Below are 13907 nucleotides of genomic sequence, written 5' to 3'. Positions count from 1 at the left end.
TTGAAATACAACCTAATTCTCAGTTAATGTATTCTAGAAAGCACACTATCCCTGTCAAGGTAAACTGATTTCCCTTAACACAGAGGCAGTAAGACAAGCAGAAAATAATAGAAAACTATAAAATACATTGGTGATCTTATTCTGTCAAAAATAAAGTAAAATAAATGTATATAATAAGGTATTACATTACCTTCCAAACATAATTTTGGAATTACTTTGAAATTCATAGTGTCTGTGTCGATACCTGCAACCGTTTGTTCTGATAAACACTAATTAGCTATAGACATCTTCCCCTTAATAAGCAGAATTACATACTTTTATGAAAGCATTGCCATCTTTTTTAATTTATTACTTCTGAGTTCATGAGATATGAATAATAGTTAGATTACCCACTGCTGAAGCAGGCAATATTTCTAGGAGGACAGAGAATGTCATATATATAATGCATATTAATTTCCTTCCTGCAATATTCCTTATTGGTAACTTGAACAGCAAATCTCAGTTTAATCTTCAAGATACTGAAGGGTTTTGTTTTAGACTTTCTTCTGCACATCTTCATAAATGCAAATGCCTAAGGAAGCAATGCAAAGCACTATTTTATATTGGGTGTGAAGAATAGATCCTTCTGCTATTTATTCAGTAGCAGAGCCAAATTGAAAAATAAGGAACAATGTTTTTGAGGCTAATAGTGAGTATTGCTTTATTTGAAACAATACCACAGGAAACCAAGACTTGCACTCAATGCTTTCATTGACTGAGAGTTAGAGTCCATCCTACTGTTGAAAATCACTTTCTGAAAAAACACCCTTTATTGTTTTTTTAGTTAGGTAAAAGACACAAAATCATCAGAAAGTTTAAGAGAGACAATTGGTGAGAAATTACTCCTTATATCTGTGCAATGAGTTCTAGGCAGCATAGTCTGTTGATTCTTATAAACAGTTTTCTTTCTGAAAATGCCCAAACAAACCCCACCGTAAAAACCCACAACCAGAAAAACCAAACCCAACAACAACAAAACCGACAAAAAAACCCCCGGACAAAAACCTCCAAAACTAAAACTCCCACAAGACCAATGGAAACTCTCTAAAAACTCCAGATAAGACCTTTCCATTATTTCCCATGAAGGGGCAGTATGTAATTTTTTAATTTGAAACCCATCTGTGATGTAAGTTAGTTCACTAAAGATTCCTCTCGTGAGTCAGCCTGTGTAACTCCTTCACCACATTCTGTTCCTTATCAGACAGTCTGTTGCTATTTATACTGAATAAGGAGGGAGTTTTCTTGGGGGGGTGTTCTTCAGTTAACAGGTAAAGTGGCTGAAAAGAAACCTTACAATGAAGCAAATCAAGTAAACCTTATAATAAAGCAAATAAAGTTTCACTTTAAACTATTTTACTTTAAATTGGTAGATCTAGAGTTTTAGGATGAAAGAAGTTGTTTCATGGGGTAGTTGATTTATTTTTCACAAGGAAGAAATGACAGGTATTTTTCAATATTTTGCAAGTAGCACACTGATCTTTGAAGCCTGAGATTTTGAGATTGTACTTTATTATAATAAAGGAATAATAGAGGAAGTGCATCTGACTCATAATACTGAAAGCTTCACTGTGTAGTTGCCACTGGTAATAGAATTATAAGATCATAGAAATGCTCTTTGATTCTTTTGGAGGTCAGCTAGCCCAAACTCCCACCCAAAGACTAACGGCCAACTACAGGTCAAATAAGCCATGGTTTTGTCAAGATAGATACTTCAGCTTTCAGTCTGCTCTATCTGTGTTAGGAGGCTGTCCATGAATTTCCATGTGCATTTGGGTGCTAACTCAAGTCAAGTAATAACTGAGTTAATAATAACCCTTCGAGCCTAATGACATGTTACATTCCAGCCTAACAACAATCCATTCCTTCCAGCCTCTATTTTCTCCAGTGAGAGGGCTGTGAAAATGGTGTCAAAAGCCTGACTCAGGTTATGGCATCTACCCTCTTCCTGCCTATGTAAGCAGTCACAGAACATGGCCAGGCTGGTCAAACATAGTCCTTTGTAAAGCCTCGGTGACTGTTCATGATTACATTATTGTCTTTTGTGTGACTGAAAAAAAATTTACAAGGCAGTGTGCTATGTAATCCCCCTGTAGGTGTTTGATTGATTCCTTCTTTGGTTGCTTGTCATTGCTTAAAGTTAGTGGATTCAAAGTTATTCTTTTAAAGAGAAGGCTCAGGACAATGGCGTTTTTAAAGCTGATTACAGAGGATATTTAGTCAGACAGTGTATAAGAGAAAGAAAGATTATTTGCAGACAGAAAAAAGACTAGAATTTTAGGTACACAGAGACTGATCACTCATAAAATATCTGTAAGGAATTTTTCCTACATAAATTAAAAACACTGAAAAATGCCAGCTGAAAAAAATTCTTGTGAGTGCCCATACTGATTCCTGTGTTAATCTTAATTACTCACCAGGTAACAAGATTTTGAAAATAAATCTCTGACCACCTTACAGCAATTAATTCTGAAGCTCTGCTGTACAAAGTGTCTGAGTCATTGGTTTTCAGAATATTACTTCATAGATAGGAAAAAGGTATTGGGACATTCACATGTAAGCCAGAGGGTTTTTGTCCCTTCTGATGAGGCACAGCTGGCTCAACTATGCAGGCATGATAAACAGTGGTTGTGTCTTGGAAAGGGTCATAAACCAATCCCTGAAGTGCCCTAAGACTCCTTTCTGGGGCTTCTGGTTATCACCAGAGGACTGTGCATGCTCTGTGATGTTGAAACAGACAGTGTGATACTCTTCCTACAGGTGAGGTGCTTGGCATTCCCACCTGAATCTGAATATGTATTAACCAATTGAAATTTTTGTTTTGGGGGCTCCCCCACCTCTGACAGATGAGGACTGAAAAAAAAAATCACTCTAATCAATGAACATTGAAATTACAATAACTGAGTCTTGTCGCTAGATTCACAGGTAGCAATATTTTTCCTCAATTTACTCTTGAGTTTTCCTTTTCTTCTTTTTAAGGGATATTTCTATACTTTTATATTGCTTTTATATTGTATTTTTATAGATAATAATAAAAAAAATTTGCCCTTTCCATTGCAATCAAATTCTTCTAAAATACACCTGCCATACACACACATACCCCCACCCCCAACCCAGTCAGTGTCATTTCACTGTAATCTGCTCAAAGGCATCTACTAACAAGAACTGGAGTTACGTGACCTTAGGGGTGGGTTGTAAGACCCAGGGAAGTGGTTGAATCACCATCCCTGGAGGTATCTGAAAGGCGTGTAGAGGTGGCACTTGGGAACTTAGTTTTGTGGTGGACTTGACAGTGTGAAGTTAGCGGTGTAAATTATTTTATTATAACTGCTTTTACAACCTAAATAATTCCATAACTCTATGAAAGGAGCCCTTAATAACTAACAGATTCCAACACCAACTAATGTTTTTTAACATTTATTATGATCAGAGTGGATACGAAGCTGCCTTGCTTCCCCTATCCAGTGTTTGTGGTGGACAGAGCCTGCACATGAGCCAGCCTTGTGTTGCTGCAGCAACAAAGGCAAATATGTCTTGGGGGGCATCTGCAGGATCATGGTTGTGCCACCCAGTGCCAGTCAGGCTGGACCCAGGGTACTGTGCCAAGTTCTGCTGCCTGCAGTTCACAGGTTGTGGGCTGTCTGGAAAGGATCCAAAAGATGGCCATCGTCAAGGGACACAGAACCTATCTTGTGCGGAAAAGCTGAAGCAGTTGTGTCTCCAGTACCTGGAGAAGACAGCGCTGCAGGGGGCCTAATCACAGTACTCCAGTACTTAAATGACAGAATACTTCACAGAGAATGGAGGCTCCCTCTTCACAGGTGCCAGACAGAGAGGACAAGGCAAAATGGGTATAAACTGAAGTGGGAGAGGTTTCACACTGACAGAAAAAAGCATTTTCTTTTTAGTGTGAGAGCATTTATTCACTGCAACAACCTCCTCTGGGACATGGTAAAATCCCCATTCCTTTTTTTCAAGATTTTCAAGATACAATTAAAGAGGATGGTAGATATTTTCATATAGGTTCCCTTTTCCACACAAGCCTGGGCTGGAAGATCTTTTGAGGCCCCTTCCTACCTGGGATGTTCTGTGACTCCATGAACAAATATCAAAAAATACTTCGTAGACTTCCAGACAGTAATTCAGTACCATAATCCCTTTATATTTTTTTTAATCCAAAAGCAGTTAAAACCGCAAGCAAAACTATTAGGTAATTGTTCTGTGCTTATAAAGCAATTAGTATAGTGAGAATTAATCCCACAATGTGTTAAGCAACCCAAGTAACAAGACTGTTGAAAGAAAAAAATGTAATTTTTAACCTTGCAAATATTCTTTTTTAAATAAACAGTTCTGTATTCTGCAAGTCATATAATATAAATAAATCCTTTACTGCCTGATGATGCATCCAAATAAAGGCAAACAAGATTATCAAAATTTTCCATAGTTACCATTTTAAAATATATTAATTAAAAAAGAACTATGAGCAGTCTAATTAAAAATGTCTCCATTGTTTTGAGAAACTAAAAAATGACTTCCAGACTTGACAGAACTCCAACTTCCTAATTGCCAGGCCTGCTTCAGTGTTGTATTTAATTTTGAGCATAACAGTGAACAGCCAGAGCTTGATATAGATCTAGCAATTTTACCTGTTTCCTACGAACAAATGATAAAGTTAGGCATAAGGTCAGTACAAGGAGATCCGTTCTGAGGTGAAAGCAAAGTTGCAAGGAGCACATCACCATCCATATTATTTTTCTTTTGTGTGTGTATGTGTTTGTGTAGTTCTGGTCCTCAGCTTTTGATTAAATGTAGGAAATATTTGGTAAGCATAAGATCGATTATAAAATAACTAGTTCAGTCTCTTTGAAGCCAAGAATTGTATCTGAAATCTTGACTCAATTCCGCCTTTATCTGTCACCTACCAAAACCTATTAAAAAATGTTGAGTGCTCATGTCTAAAAAGAAAAATGTTATCTTCATTATCTCTATCACCTTTAAGGAAAAATAATTGAAAACATGTAAAAAGATAGTGAATTGTGCTACAAACCATTCATTATATGCTTATGTTGTGTATCTTGACACATGACCTATTTTGTGAGCCATGCTTTGTCCCTTAACAGCTGGAGCTGTTGCTGGAAAAAGAAGGAACTCAAAAATTGGTTAGAGACTTACCATTTGCTTTAATAAAAATGAAATAGCAGTTACATGAGGTTTCAGTATTACTACTAATAGCATGCCCAGTGTTTAACTCATATAATTTCTGCTGCTGCACTACTGATCTTCTTAGTGTCCCATCATGTGAGTCCATGGGGAATTTGATCTGAGTAGGGATAATTTTCTGTGAATTTTACATAGTTTTATTTTTGTTCAATTATCACTTTCATATTTTTCTTCTCATTTTATATACACATTAGTAGGCTTCCATTTTCTCTCTCAAGTTTCTATGACTCTTTATTCATGTCATACTAACACTCCTTATTTCTGTTTGATTATTGCAGGAAACAGGAAAGGATTTCCCTCCTCCCAGAAAAGTCTTGCCAACTTCATGAAAGAGTAAAAGGATTTTCCTCTAGGTTCACAGTAGTAAAAATGTATAATTTTCCTTCCTTGTCATTCATGACAGGATACACATAAATGTGTATTATGAAGAACTCATTCCTGATGTTAAAAATACTGTGTTTCTCAGAGTAGTAATGATGTGCATGTTTATAAGGATAATGACTAATGGGAAGCATGCAACTTCGAAAATAGAATGGGGAAAATTTCTCAAATATCTTCTGCATGAAGCTACTTCACAGTTATTATAAAGAAATTCACTTTTAAAAAGATTGCAGAGAAAAATTGTTAAACGGTATTACTCTAGTTAGAAATAAATTTTGGAGGGGTGTAATAATGAGTAGTTTCACTGAAAAATAGTAGTTCTTGCTTTCCACAGATTTTTTTTTTTTAATGAGAAGAAAGGCAAAAATAGCCATCTCAAACTAACTCTGGTTAGAGTCACTAAATTATGACTTTATTAACATTGCTGCTATAAAATGTTATTTTATGTACCATTCTATATGTATTATATAACACCTTATTTATACCACAAAGAAAATTCTTTTAGTTGCTTAAACGTATAGGTTATTCACACTGAATGATTTTAGAATTAGTTTCAGATATTTATGAAGAAATATATTATATACTGACCTAGAAAAATACATGGTATTCATTCCAGGCAAATTTTATAGCACTTTCACCACTGCTTATGCAGTGGTTGTGGAATCCAGGATAATCATACCTCATTTTTTTCTGCACTTGTGCTTCTGCAGGATTCACATTCTGACAAAAGTAGCTCAATAACTCTTCATTATCATTATTTTTCATTGATAAACATTTTAAAAAAATTATTCAGGAGGTGAAATTCAACGTATTTTGTAAGAATGTTTCAGTCAACTTAATTGGGTTTTGGATTAAGTTTTATTTACTTGTCATCATGATACGGGCACCACATCTGGCCAGCATCAAGAGAACACTTATTATTAGTATAGTCCACTACCAACTAACCTTTGATTAGTGTGGCACAGGACACAGCTAGAGAGTGAAAGTGGTATTTGTTTCACATAAAACTAGTGGACTCTAACTTCCCCCTGCCATATTTAAGCAAATAAGCCACCCTACTTTTACGGCCGAATTGTTGATTCTGCAAAGCATGATTCTACTAGAAAACAAATAAATAAAAGAAAGCAAATAAATAAATGTAGAAAATTCAATATGGTAGTTTTTTTAAATTGAGATCCAAAATTATGTTACCAAGGGTTTTTTTGAGAAAACTAATGGGATAAAAATTTGCAAACAGTATTGTGCGTTACTGCTCTGCATCAGCCTTGGTAACTGTTGACCCTTCCATCAGCCATTTTTATATTTGCCAATGTGGATTTGTTTTTTTAATGCTTTCTTAACACAAAAAGGTTCATACAATTATGCAGGCTGACCAAAGATGTCAGATAGTACAGGGTATCTACATTTTCACACAAATTCATTAGCTTTTAAACTGCAAAATTTCTCTTCATAAGTCTACTTTGCATAATATAAACTCATAGTAGAATAAGGTGAAGGAAATAGTATTTCCAGGCGATAAATCTTTATACTGTTTGTTAGTGCAAATTTCATGAGACATCCTATTCTAGTCTAAGGGTCATGCAAATTAAGCTAGTCTCACCATCATTTTTGTCTTTGATTGCCAAATTTACATTGATGCTTGAATGTCTCACACTATTGTTTGGTACACTCCTGACCAGAAAAAAACTAAAAAACCTTTTTTCTGCAGACAGGTGTTCTGTAAAGAAAGATCTATGTCAGTGCAAATATGCAGTCACAGATTTAAAATTTTGATCTGGTCTCATGCCTGCCTGAAGCAAAATAAAATCAAATTATGTCACTTCTGCTTTTTAGATATCTCCTCTCAAAAAGCTGCTGGCATGCAGTTTTTATGAGATGTTCAGTGCTTAACACCCATGTGTTCAAGTTCTTTGTTTACCTACCATCACTGCAATTGCTCAGTCAACAGCCAGGTCCTTACTAAGCATCTTGAACACTCAGTACAGTTGCCAACTGAAGGCCTGCTACCTAACCCAAAGTTTGCACTCCTTTTCCTCTCTGTGAACTCCCTAGGGATGCTAAGAGTCTGAACTGTTGATCAGTACACAAAAGGAAGTAAATTCAAATAAAAATAAATCAGATCTGTATTAAAAAAATCTTCAAGTGTTGCATTAATTTGTTGTTGATACATATGCAGATTCACACTTGGTCTTTATCTTGGGCAGAAGAAATTGGAAGATGTTGTTTTCCAGACTTTTTGTTCAGCCTCATCTATGAAATATGGGAAGAGCTTGCTTGAGTATTTTTTTGGCATACATTTCATCTGTGGTGGGGTTTTTTTGGGGGGGTTTTTTTGGTTGTTGTTTGTTTGTTTGTTTGTTTGTTTGTTTGTTTTTTGGTTTTTTTTTTTTAATTAGATCCAGCTGCACATTTCTTACCAAGAAAAGAAGGGAAGAAAACATCTTATATAGCTGGTTGTAGGAAGATGTTTTGGATGCTTAGATACAGGTGATCTCCAAGATACAGTATCTTTGAAGTAATAAATATTAAGTCCTTTTACTCTTTGCTCTCCTTGTGCAATGACTTTTAGAGCAAATCTTGCACTTTAAATAATAAGGTTTATGTGCATAAATCCTGATTTTTTTTGAAATGTTCCTCTAAGGAACCATTGGCCTTTTCAATGTTGCTTTGCAAGTGCGAAACACTAAAGTCAGCCTCAGGGCCTCTCTGAATAAGCAGCTTTTATTCAGCCTCTGGGATGGTGGAAAGGGATAGATGTTTTACTGAAATGCGAAGAGCATTGGTCCACTTTGCTGTACTTCACTTTGTAGACACTAATTTAGCTGAATCTGTTGATGTTGTGAGTCTTGATCTCCCCTATTTAGCTCACTTAGTGTGTTTTCCCACTAATTGTCTTATGATGGGCACATGGGAGCTCTTTCCTCACAGAGGGTAAACATAGCCAGACTGATCACAGCACAGACATCCCCAGGGCTCTCCACTCACCCAGCACCTGAGATGTCTGCACAGTCCTGTAACCCACCTGTATGAACCGTGCCTTTTTACTTCTGTACTCAAACCTTTCCACACTTGTAGGCACTGAATTACAATTGCACACTTATCCAGCCAGGTACCTCAGTCCCAGAAAAATCAGAGAGTAATAAGAGGAAAATCATTGTGTTTTTCTATTGTGCTTATTTACTTACCTTTTTCTCTTTAGCCTCATTACTATGACCAGTGGTAGTATACTACACAAATTGCACACAATGAAGTTATTTTCACTTTTTAAAATTTTTCCTTTTACTTATATTAACATTGATTGGAGTTGTCATGTCTGTTGTAGAGCTAATGAAACTCTGTTCTGAATGTGACTATCTCTGGTCTGGTGAGTGATGTGCCAATTGTTTTTTGCAACATAAATAGAACTGGGGAGAGCTGAACATTTTACACCCTTAGTTTACAAACTTTCTCTCATTATAATGTATAATCCAAACTCACACTGAAACAAGGGGGATTTCTTCTGCCTGTTCCACAGTCTCAGAAATGAACCCTTTTTTCCTACCAAAGAAGATGAACTTCCTGAGAAGTATGTAATACATTTCAGGAGATAAGGCAAAGATCCTGAATTAATGTGTTAAATCTACTGAATTTATGTCCTCTTTCCTCACATAAAAAGCTAAATCACAATAAATGGACTGGAATACATTTCCTAGATTTTCTCTTAGGAAGTTGTTCTTCTTAACTGACCCTGAAAATACAAGCAGTTACTTTCCTTTCTATCACCATAAAACAGAATGTGTAAAAATACACACTGTAGCAGATATAGACAGTAATTGAGTCACCTAGACTGGGCCTCATCCTGAGGCCTGTAGGAGTTAGTGGCACAGGTAGAAATTCAGTGCCAAGAGTGTGGCGCAGTTGGAATTATAACTTAAGGTGTTAGCAGGGGTCAGAGGGTGTTATAGTAGTGAGCAAGTATAGTAATTAGTGTGGACACAGTAGCTGCCTTAAGAGTTTATTAGACAATAAGTGTTTACATTCTTTCCTGTGCTGTATGCCAGTGAGAATTCACCTGTAACTGTAAACTATATAGGCTGTATAAAACCTGCCATCTTGGATAAAATAAAGAACATAGCATTGATCATATTGGTTGGATCTGCGTTTTTGCTCTCGCCCAAACTCCCCGGTTATTTTAGAGTCACCTTGCTATTACACACAGCTGTGTTATATTTTGAGTCAAAGCTTTGCAAATTTATTTATATAAGTTTCTGACTTGTATGAGTGGGCAAGAACACTAAAGAGCAGAAAAAAGACTGTTTAGTAAATTCAATTTATGTCTCGTACTGATGACCAACATATAAAATTCTCCAGTTGTTTGAGTAATTTTTGGATGAGAGAACTTCACACCCCAAGTACTTTTGCCAGTTCACAGTCAAGGGATGGTTGTGAGTATTAAATATTTTGTGCAGATTTTCAGGTTTCATCAGACCTTAGCTTATAGTGTAATACTTTTGTAGATATGTTGTATAGATTTTTTTGATTCACACAATTCACTTTCATTATTTCAGTGAAAATTAGGCTCAACTAAAGATTTGGGCTTTGGGGCCTTACTATTTTCTGCCCTGATTTTTATTTTTATTTCTTTTGGGGACATACACCTAAAATTATATGCTTTTCTGTCATACAAGGTCACAAAGTGCCCATCAGACAGTGGATTTAATATACCTCAGGTATTCACTAATCAGATAATGGAAGAGACAAAGTGAAGATATGCCCTTTCAAGGAGAGCAAACCAAATGTATGCAGGAGTCTTCATATGCCATACCCAAGACATTCATGTGTGTGTGAGAAAGAGAAGGGAAATAGGCCAAAAGAGCAGGGTTGGGCTATTCTTTCCCTTCTCAATCTAAATCATTATGACCAGGTAATTCAGTGACTCAGTTTTTGCTCTGTATTTGGTAGAACTGGAAGAGGACTTCATGTTAATTGTTTTTTCTCCACAGTTTACCTGTTTTAAATGACAACTTCCTTGGAATAAATGCTTGGGAGATGATTTGCCTGCAGAGTAAATAGTATAGCCAAGTATCCAGGCTGGTTTCTCAGTTTACTTTAATTTTGCTCCAGGATTTGAATTTATCTTTATCTTGATGATGTTACTGCTAGAGTTAGCTGAGAGGGGAAAAAAAAATAAGGAGTTCATTGCACTGCTGTGGTGTATGGGTCTAAAAGACACGTTAAACCAAAATTAATTTACCTCTCTGTGTTGTTTTGACAGAACTTAGAACAGAACTTTACTCTTAGACTCAGGGGATAGTTCTAATGGTCTGACTTCTTTCAGATTGCTGTTGTTTAAAGCCAATGGCGTATTCTTACAACTAAATTAATTTGCAAACATACACAATTTAATCCATTGCTTTCAGAGTGTTTTAGTATATCTAAAGGAGATATCACAAATTCACTAGAGTTTTTAAACATAAAGTCCAAAATCAGCACTACTCTTTTTTTTGTGTCATCACTGAAAGCCTCTTGTAACTTGTTCAGTTGCCTTGCACAAAGAGAGTTCACTGCGAGCAAAGATAATTTTACTACAGACATCATCATTTTTGTTTACTTGGATAAAACTCTCTCATGTAGGTAACATGTTTTGAGAAAATGAATGTGTTTTCCTGAGATTCACCTCATGAAATTTTACTCACCTTAGTAATATCTTCTTGGAAATTAGGAGGCCACACCATATTCTCTATCACTATGTCACCTCATGATAAACTAGATAAGGTGTTAAAGAGGCTTGTTGACTTTGGGAGTGTCTTTGTGGGTATATTGGCTGAGATCACAGTTATGTTGCGATAGGTTTTGTAAATTACTCCATTAAAAAGCATTTTAGACCAAATCCCTGTAGACTGCCATGAATAGTGCAGCTCACAGTGCTTGTAGTTCTACAGACAGATATGGCAGTGCTGAGATGAATGACATTTTTTCTTAGATAAAATGAGGTTCTACTGCAATATCTACCCCAAGATGTCTAAAAAATAGGAGTTTCAGAGGTTGCAGTGTCTCCATTTGAGAGGGAAGAGGCATTTTTCTATGACTAACTCTACTGTTCAGGATTGCTTGTTTGTTTGCTTTCCCCATGGTGGTTTTGTTTTTTGTTTTTTGGTTTTTTGTGGTTTTTTTTTTTGTTTTGTTTTGTTTTGTTTTTGTTTTTTTTTTTTTTTGCCTACTCTATTGTGGGAGTTGATCCTCCTTACCAGTTGAAAGTAATTTTAGTTATTATTTTTTATTTTAATTTTCGTATAATTTACTCAGTCATGAGGGAAATACGCTTTGCTTTTTGATCTGTTATTTTGACTGCACAAAATATTTGATCCCCTATAACATTTGTTATGGCTAGAAAACGAGATAAATGATGAAGAAGGCTAAAGCCAGAATGCTGAGTGTCACAGATTTGATTGAAACAGCTTAATCCCCTTGCTGAACATTAATGAAGATGTTAAAGAAACCTGCATGCAGAAAGCTGTTTCAATGAAATCTGTAGATGTTTCTGAGCGGAGAAGATTTTTAAGTATAAAGGAGAACGGGAGAATGAGAACAAGAAAACAAAACCAAATAAACACCCGCAAAGAAATAACTTCTTTCAGATGCAGAAGTTCAGAAATATTGTAGTATATGAAAGGGAAGGCAGTTTTCTGGACCATAAGAATCAGTCTCCTGATATGGAGTTGTTACATAAAGTCTACTTAATAAATGTTAACCATTATCTTGCTACATACTAACACACAGTCTTAGGCTGCTCCAGCCTTTTTATACATAATTTTCTTTTAATGTGAATTCTTGTAGCATGTACTCAAGAGGAAAATAGATTCTCTGAAGGTCGTGTGAAGACAGAAAATTAGATAAAATTTTTAAGAAACATGAAACCAAAAGACCTCAATGTAAGTTAAATGCAGATTAATATTCACCCACACAGTTCTGTTTTAATAAGGAATTGCCACTGTTTAACCTGTTTTAATGTGAAAATGGGAACTTATTGCAAAATTGAAAGAAGTGATGATCTCTAGGTATGAGAAAAGTTCACTTAAAATATTTAAAATACTAATCTCTCAGCATGAAAGCCAGAAAGTGCCAACACACTTAGAACAAGATATCTCATGAATGACATGTAATATTGGTCAAGAATGAACAGTCAGAGCTACAAAAAATTTGTACACAAAAAATAACTCTGATGAATAATATTACTAAGATAATATTCCAGAGCTAAAATATGCAAAAACTTAAATGGCAAGTTGAATTTTCCCTTAGCTTCTACGTTATATATACATCTATAGCATACACTTTGCAATTGAGCTTTTTTTTAACCTCTAATTATCTGCAAATGTTTTGCTTGATCTCAAAAAAATACTTTGTACAAATAAAGTCAATCTGAAATTACTTTAAAACTATTGTTGGGCTTGGTTTGGCTAATAAACTGCTAGCTTAGTTATTCACAAAGCTCAAGAAAACATGTTTGGGCAGTGATTTATCTTGAAGAATTGGTTTTAGTTTGGCACAATGCAGTTTTCTGCAACAGAATAGCTCTCTATTCCCTCTGTGTGATATGTAATTTTCTTTTTAAGAAAACTGCATAAACAATTGCCTTCAGGATTTTTAACCCTAAGAAAAAATTCTTATACCTCTGCTTTTTCACCCACAAGCCAAACAAACCTGTGCAACTCTGTTAAAAAATCCTGCATATTTAAGCACCTAAGGCAAAACCATATTCCCCAAAGTGTTAAAATTGGAGGTATTTCTGCAAGACCAACTTCAGCTTGTGGTTTCAGGTTGCAAAATCCACCAAATTGTCTATTCCTCCATTTCTTAAATGTTGTTCCTTGAAATAGTATGTGAGGTTTTCTTTCACATGTGGGATTTTAAACAAATGAAGCTGCCTAGATTTCACAGCTTTGGTTCCTCTGTGATATCACATACAGATTAATAAGAACATAAAAATTTATACGGGCATGGGGTTTCCTGGTTTTTATCTGCCTGGGTTTTTTTCAGTTAATTACAGTACTGGACTGTGTCCCTTCTCACCACAAAAAAAAAAAAAAAAAAAAAAAAAAAAAAAAAAAAAAAAAAAACGACAGAAGCAGGCTTCTGAGAAAAATTGCATGCCAAAATCCTGGCAATTTGGAGACCTGTTGATATGATCCCCTTGACGTCAGCTCTCCAGAACACCATGGCAGTGTTTTACAGGTCCCTGCCCATGATAAACAAGACATGAAGAAAGGCTGTGCAATCCAGGAAACACCCGG

This window comes from Chamaea fasciata, unplaced genomic scaffold, assembly GCF_029207755.1.
Source record: "Chamaea fasciata isolate MVZ Bird 193981 ecotype frontalis unplaced genomic scaffold, bChaFas1.0.hap1 SCAF_4, whole genome shotgun sequence".
NCBI classification, from domain to species: Eukaryota; Metazoa; Chordata; class Aves; order Passeriformes; family Sylviidae; genus Chamaea; species Chamaea fasciata.
The sequence above is the reverse complement of the archived record's forward strand: the minus strand, read 5'-3'. Positions refer to the sequence as shown.